Below are 8,354 nucleotides of genomic sequence, written 5' to 3' on the forward strand. Positions count from 1 at the left end.
CGCATGCGCTGAAGGTCACGTTATTTGCACGTTTCGGAGACACGTTGAAGCCAGAGAGTGATAGAGATGAGAGATCGCTTGCGTTTATGCAGCCGGCGTTATTCATCACGCCATTCAGCGTTGTGACAGCGAGTGTTCGCGACCAACGACTGAGATCTGCTCCCGTTAGCCTGCATGCGCGCGAGAGACATGCTCGTTAATTTAATTTGTAGATGAATGCAATCTATAAGGCCGATAAAAATACACACATCACATCGTGCATAGTCGTCTAGTACATTGCTACAGCTATCAATTAATGGTTCGCCTTTCACGCGAAACTGCGACTTTTTTCTATTCCTGCTTTCGCTACTTGCGCGAAATTTCGTTTGTTCTTTCTATTTAACAGTGTTTCTTTTTCTTCCACATTCCCTATCCCGTGATCCGACAGTGCGTGGCTGTTCTGCTCACCCGCCACGGATACGCACTCTCTGAATGCATCGACTATACGCGGATATTGACAAACAGGACAATTGGAAGGCAAAAGACGTATACTCTCGTTGGGCTGTGGCCCCGTGGCCTCGCTCGTGCCGTTTAGTTATGCCTGGTTATACGGATGCAATAGCCAACGCTCTACAGCAGCATGTTTTATGACGCGGTTGGTCGTGTACAAACATTTCGCTAACCGTTTGTGACAACGAAGCGCATGCACAAAGCAAGACACAGGCATCGCGAGGACAGCGCTATTGAATAGACCGCTTTATTTACCATTTATTTTTCTCCTTTAAAAGCGAATGCGCACCACTCGCGCGTGCACGTGATCTGCCGTGAAACCAGTCTCGATCGAGAGACGAGCGGGCGGCCTTGTGGCCTGTGGAACATTGCGGTATAGGCTCTTGACGCCGTGTAATAATTCAACAATCGTGAACAATCGTTTGCGGTCTACGAATCAACGTAACTCTGTGATCATTATCAACTTCAAAAAACAACGTTTAACATGGTTGAATGAAGGGATACTCCGTAAGTCTCCTCTACATGTAGGAAGGAAAAAGAAAGGTAGAACGCAGAGAGGTTGACTAGAAAAGCGTCTGGTTGGCTATCCAACGCTGGGAGCAGGGACGTAGCCAGAAATTTTTTTCAGGGGCGGGGGGGGGGGGGGGGGGGGAAGCAGTAACCAACCTTTATGTATGTTATAAATTTCTGGCTACGCTTCTGTCCGTCGAATGTGAGTGCGGAGAGTTAAAAACTCATTGTATCAGCAGTAAGGCACTGCAAACAAAATCGACAACACATGTGTACACATCCATGTATTATGTATGTAGAATTACGCTGTACACTGAAGTGTTGAAACGTATCAGCTCTCACTATAGAAGCTTGGCAAAAAAAAAAAAAAATCCGGCAATGTTTTATAGAGAAAGGGAGAGATCAGTGGTGCTGCTTTCCATCGATTGGACTAGAGCCAACGTAAGGTGGAAACAAAGTGAAGTTATATTTTTAGGCAGCATTAACGTTTCGCTGTCTGTTTCAGTCGAGAACCTTACGATCGAGTTACTGGCGTTCGCTGCAGAGATTTTTGTACCTCACTCACTCACTCCAAAGTAACCCATTTATAATAAAGAAAGAAGAGAAGAGGCCGGAAGGCAGGTTATGTCGGCGCGACCACATGCTCATAGGGGCGGCACTGAAGAGTTCCTAAACTCCATCTCAGCTGCGTGGCGAAGTTGTGAAGCCATGCGCAGAGCTTCATTCGTGGCTGCCGATGCGGACACTCCCGTTGTCACGCGCGCCGCGGATGCCGACACGCATTGTGTTGCGCGCTGAAAAGAAGCCGAAAGGACGTTTGTTAGGGGACGCCGACGAGACGACAGTGGAGACGCAAGAAGCGTGTCGCAATGCAGAATGCAGTGGCTATACGAATGACCTTATTCAATGCTATAGGAAAAACTAGAGAGGGCTGCTTGGTGCCGGAGCGACAAACAAACTTTCTGCAACAGTCTTTTCTTTTTATTTTCTTTAAAAAGAAGCTTCTGCCATGCTATTGCCGTCATATCATTAGATCTTTATGACTTAAATTTAAACATTCTCTTTCACATAATTCTGAACTAGAGAGATTTCTGTCGTAGAGGGTGCCAAAGAGGATACAAAATTGGGCTTGTTCCTGGGTTATCTTGGAATGCTCTCGTAGGCGAACTTCACTCATCTGCACAGACAAAATAACTTCGTCGATAGAGCAGTGATGCGGTTTTTTAATAGCTTATAACGCCATGTGCACGCCCCCACGGTTATAGTCTGCGTCAAAAAAAACGAGGATATGTACTTTACGAAAGCAAACATCGCCTTAGAGAAGGCAAGGAAGGAAATAAGTATAGTTCGCAGAAGGCTGTTGTCTGTCCCGGACGTTAGGAGAGCGAGTACCGGTGATTCACAATGAAAACTGTGTGTGTCTCTCGTGCTCACGCCGCACGCATCGGAAAAACAATGTTTGAAACATCGCAAGATGCGAAAGGCCTCGCTTATTAAATGCAAAGCATTTATTTAAGAACCAAAGGTACTTTAAGCGTATCTATCTATCTATCTATCTATCTATCTATCTATCTATCTATCTATCTATCTATCTATCTATCTATCTATCTATCTATCTATCTATCTATCTATCTATCTATCTATCTATCTATCTATCTATCTATCTATCTATCTATCTATCTATCTATCTATCTATCTATCTATCTATCTATCTATCTATCTATCTATCTATCTATCTATATGTTAGCATAGGAGGAGATGACTGTATGACGAACACTACAAACAGGTCATGACCATAGGGAAACGTCACATGCCTGTCGCGTGGATCATGAAACCCTTTCCCTCAGGCAGGTGTGGCGTATATGCCCGCATACCACGGCCCGTGGAATCATAGGTCGTCAAAAAATGTTGAGCTCACTCAGACTCACTCATGTAATATGTTTTGTAGCTCACTCGGTCTTAGACTCACCAAAATTTTCCTCAACCGGGCTCACTCGGACTCAGGCTCACCTAAATTTTTCTCAGCCTGACTCACTAGGAATCAAACTCACGAAAATATTACTCACTCGGACTTACTCAGACTCAGACTCACAGCTCTATCTGAGCCTGAGTGAGTCTGAGTGACTCGATTCGTGAGTCCGTTAGCATATAATTGGCTTTTACAACCATGGCGTCAATGCTCGTTAACACCAATATATTGCATAATTGGTGCTCTACTTGGCGCCTTTTGGCCTTGTACCTTCAAATATGAGTTATCAGTGGATGCAATTAAGTAAGGACATTTTTATTGAAAGAGGTGCCTCACACGAGAGATTTTTATCAAGAACTAGCGGCGAGCTCCAAACCCATGAAATTTCTTATAATAAAGTTGTATCCTCCTTCCTGTGAAAGACATCGCGGGGAGGGGGAGTCAATCTGCTCCCTTCCCTCATATCTCCGTAACTCACGCCCTTATTAATAAACATTGAGCTATCGTATGAACGCTAGTGCTTTTAGGTGTATGCGAGTCGAGGGGAGTAAAAACGTGAGTCGAAATAAGGCTGATAGTAATGCTGCAGTTGTGTAGATAGAACCATATGTCGGCAAAAAAAAAAGTGGAGTTCACTCAGACTCACTCAAGGAATATATTTTGCACTTAGGACTCACTCGGACTCAGACTCACCAAAATTTTCCTCAATAGGACTCACTCGGACTCAGACTCACTGAAATTTCTCTCAGCCTGACTCACTCGGACTCAAACTCACCAAATAATACTCCCACAGACTCACTCAGACTCAGACTCACGGCTATATCGGAGTCTGAGTGAGTCTGAGCCAGTCGACTCATGAGTGAGTTTGCCGACCTATGCGTGGAATGCGGGTATGCGCCACACGTGATTCGTGGTTCAGATCAACCCAGGAACGGCAAGAATGAACTTTGGAAATCTCAACGCGATAGCGTCAAGGAGTCTGTGTCGCAGAAAATTCGTTGCCGGCGTCGGCGGCGTTGTTAGTGAACAAAAAATTCTGATGGACGCAAAGGTTAAAAATCACCATTCTGGCCGGCATCGCACCCAGGCATTCTATACGTGGCAGCCAAGTATTCTACCACAGAGCCACGCCAGTAATTGAAACTGCGTCGTAAAAAGACTATATATATACAGGCGTCATGTCGGGGAAACGTCACTTGTGCTCGCAGATAAAGGAAATTCCAGCAGTCGGCAGACCATAGGCTGTACCCGGCTATGTTACGGCGGACTATAGGCTATACCCAGTAGCAGGGGCGTAGCCAGAAATTTTTTTTCGGGGGGGGGGGGGGGGTTCAACCATAGTTTATGTATGTTCGTGCGTGCGTTTGTATGTGTGTGTGTGTATATACGCAAGCAAAATAAAAAAAAATTCGGGGGGGGGGGGAGGTTGCACCCTCCCCCCTTGGCTACGCCCCGGCCCAGTAGGCGCCAATGTAGTCGACGTGCCAGGTAAGCCCACGATGCGCACACAACTACCCAATTTACACAAACATTTCGATACACCTCGTAACGCTTGGCTGAAAGCTAAACACTCGCGGGATCGAATCCCGGCCGCGGCGGCTGCATTTTCGATGGAGGCGAAAATGTCTGAGGCCCGTGTACTTAGATTTAGGTGCACGTTAAAGAACCCCAGGTGGTCGAAATTTCCGGAGCCCTCCACTACGGCGTCTCTCATAATCATATCGTGGTTTTGGGACGTTAAACCCCAGATATTATTATTAAAGCTAAACACTGGGATAGGCAGCTCCTCGCTGATGGTGTGCCGAAGGTGTGCGCCGATGGTGTGCGAGTCGTTTTCAGCGAACCGCCAGCAAAGTCACGTGCCGGCACGTGACGAGGAGGCGCGCGCTCGCGAGACTGGCCGTCGATGGGGCCACCGCTACAGCTACAACGATAGCCGCAATGCCACAGTGACCGACACACCATCAAAAGTTTAGCTTGAGGAAATGCTGAAATATGAAAGCCGGTCGCCGAGGTGGATGACTATTCTAAGAACGCTACGCTCTTTGTAGTCGTTAGCCATTTACCTGGTAGAGAAATGTGGAAATGTTAATATACTTAAACATATGAGATATAATTTGTAAATGAGGAGCATTTCCTGGTGAACCAAAGGCTCTTTGAATGCATCTATTACTGTTTCTTAATAGCGTAAATGACCAGATGTGTCGAGGTTGTTTCTCTGGGACTAGAATGCGTATGTTAACATATTTCACATGACATATATGCCACGAGATGTAAGTATTTACTGGGATAATACCAGTTGGTTGAACTAAAGAAGGCAGGGGAGGCCCCGCCCAGATGACCGAAGCACAACCACCGATGACCTCCGCGACTATAAAGAATCCCGCTCATGAGCTAGCCGTTTGGCTGAAGTCGCCGGCCGTCCGGCTCATGGCGTCAGTCTATAGAGTGCGTGCCAATTGGTGCAGGCTCATATTCATCCGCCTCTGAGGAGGAAATGTCGCTGCCCGACTGCAGGAAGGTACAAAAGAGACAGTTGCCCCCCCCCCCCCCCCCTTTGCTCCCTGCGTTGAAACAAGTGTTTTCCACCCACCCACAAGGCAAAATCCTGCCGATGCCCATGCCCGGAACTATACTAACTTCGCACGAACACACTGAGTGCACCTTGTAACGCTTAGCTCAAATAAAATTTTAAAAAATGCGGCACAGGTAGCTACTCGCGGACTGCTTTGTATGAGATCGATTCTCCCAATGCATGGAATGTCAGCCCTGAATTTTTTATTACGTAAAGTTTATTTACATTCCTCTGTTTTGTTTTTTTTTTTTTCCTGATGTTGTCGCGTATATACCTTATAATGAACGCTTAGTTCTAACAGTCGCTGAACTTACTGTTCAGTGACAGCTGAGTGACAAACTCAGCTGTCGAGAGCCCGTCAGTTTAAAGTATGTGTTATCTACATTCAGTAGATAGGCCCGAAACGGCCCAAAAATATGACATGTGATAGCCCAGCGATTTCTGAACTAATTCCTATAGCAGCCGCTTTGCCGGACGTGTAGAAGGCCGTAAATTCATAATTAGGCTATATCAGTACGCTTACTTATTTACCTATTTCCTAACAATATCGGTCTGTGTTTCGATATGAATCCTGATACTTGGGCAAACTACTCGGGAAGGTGGCCGGCCGGTCAGTGGAAAACACCACTTACGAACAAAAGGCTTTATGGATAAGAACGGTGAGAGGAAGGTATATACGGACTTGGGAGAGAGTCGGGGATACACGTGTAGATACACGTGTATTATGTGGCAAAAGCCAATACTTAAATGATCGAGACACAGGACGGAGTCGAGACACCGCGGCGGAGGCAAACCGGGACGCGTGCTGCTGGACGGAATGCGAACCGCAACAAGTCGAGCGCAGCGCGGTCAAAACAACGGTGCGCTGACGCGGCCTGGCGGGGCCGCTGACCGATTGGCACTAATTTCTTTCCATACCTGATCAGGGTGACATGTTTTAAAAGTTTTGTTTTTCGTAAAACTGCATGCAGTTTGTTTGTTTCTTTCTTTGTTTGTTGGTTTAAATCGTACAGGCGTTTATTGCATGACCCGCCACGGTGGTGTATACTGGTTATGGGGCTCGACTGCTGACCCGCAGGTCGCGGGATCAAATCCCGGCCGCGGCGGCCGCATTTTCGATGGAGGCGAAAAAGCTTGAGGCCCGTGTGCTTAGATTTAGGTGCACGTTAAAGAACTCCAGGGGGGTCGAACTTTCCGGAGCCCTCCACTACGGCGTCTCTCATAATCATATCGTGGTTTTGGGACGTTAAACCCCAACAATTATTATTATGTTATTCGATGGTCACATTCAGTTAGATTACGAGCAAGCTTATGGGAAATTAGAGCTAGGGAGTGGTAAATATAATTAAGATGGTCCGCATATAAGTGCCCCCCCCCCCCTTTTTTTTTAAGTTTTAAGTGACCAACCGCCGCAGAAAGCTTGACTAAAAGTGCATTTTCCCAGAAACTCTCGTTTTAAACTTTTAAACTCAAGAATGTCAAACTAGTGTGATCCATAAGCACTTTCGACTGGAATTATTCGGGCGGTAACATTAGGACTTGCAATCACAGTCCGGTCTGGCCGCTATTTTTGTTTGAAGATGTAAAGCGAACAAAATATCACTAAGCATATAATTCTGCATCAGGTTATACTTTTCTGAAAGAGCCTCCATAACAACGTAAAAAAATAATGAGAAGAGAAGCCAACAAAAGATCGTAGGATAAACAACAGCATGCCATTGATATACCGAAGTTCCGAATGACACGGAAAACATAACTCGATCGCATTACGTCTGTCGGAGACACGTCCGTTACGAGAACCTATCCTCGGCGATGAAAGGCTTGGCGTGTCGGGAGGACAAAGGCGACGGCGGGCAAGGCGAACAGAATCCCACGTTTATTGTATTCGCGTCAGTGCGCTTCCTGTGACCTCGCTTTCTTCGGCGTGCGTGCGCGACCGATTCTGTGGATGGACTCGCCGAGTACTCCGTCCCGCGTATGTGGAGTGGATGCACCCCCGAGGTAAGGACATGCTGCTGCTCCGACCCATCTCCTATTTTCTGTGTACGTATACACGGATGGAACACGCGAATGCAACGGGCGATTTCAGCGGGAAAGTTGGGCCTCATCATGCAGTATCGAGCTCTTACCTTGCACACGCGTCTGCGATGACCGGAAAAGAGAGCGCTTCCAACAAAACCCAATGTGTGCCGCCGGACCCAGCGCCGGCTCTGCGGCGGTTGTTTGTCTGCGTACGGGATATGCGCGCGTACACAGCTTCTCAAGAGAGGTAAAGCCGTTCGCAAAGCAGCGGTGGGGGGTCTCCAATTTGGCTTCTATCCCTCTTCTTGCCGAACTATAGCCCCGGCTGCGTTCGCCTTTCGTTTGCCCTTGTTTGTTTGGCAGGTAAGGAAAACAATACTGCTATGAAGAAAGACACGTGCTGCCTCAGCAGCATACTAAATGTCACTTGCAAAGGTCACTCGATTCCTGTCAACTCCCGTCGCATGTAGCAGACGTGCGCTATTCCTTGGAGGGAAATGAAAGGAAAACGAGCAGCTGGTCACAATTATACGGCTCCTCCTGCACGATGCGCTTGCGTGCCGACAGCGACAACGAGGCAAGCCAGAACTTTGCAAAGTGAGCATGAAGATTGCAATAGTGCGCCTGCGAACGATCGATTGCGCTACTCGCAAGTGGCCACAGATGATTACGGAGTGGAGACGACGATAAAATCACACGCATCGAGACGGGCGAGGAAGGCGAAAAAGCGACAAAAGGTTCTTTTTTTTTCGTGCGATGGGCGGGTCCGGGGACTTAACAAAACGTGAC

The 8,354-nt window shown here is 47.2% G+C and overlaps 1 long non-coding RNA gene across 1 annotated transcript; it reads right to left on the bottom strand.

The window, feature by feature from the left end:
* Positions 1–1,268: 1,268 nt before the first annotated feature.
* LOC119378976 (uncharacterized) lies at positions 1,269–8,121 on the bottom strand. The gene is made up of 2 exons (XR_005181089.2): positions 7,673–8,121; positions 1,269–1,793 (listed from the first exon to the last, which is right to left on the bottom strand). It is a non-coding gene; the product is annotated as an uncharacterized LOC119378976 (long non-coding RNA).
* Positions 8,122–8,354: the final 233 nt, after the last annotated feature.

The sequence above is a fragment of the Rhipicephalus sanguineus genome, chromosome 1 (assembly GCF_013339695.2).
Source record: "Rhipicephalus sanguineus isolate Rsan-2018 chromosome 1, BIME_Rsan_1.4, whole genome shotgun sequence".
Lineage (NCBI taxonomy): Eukaryota > Metazoa > Arthropoda > Arachnida > Ixodida > Ixodidae > Rhipicephalus > Rhipicephalus sanguineus.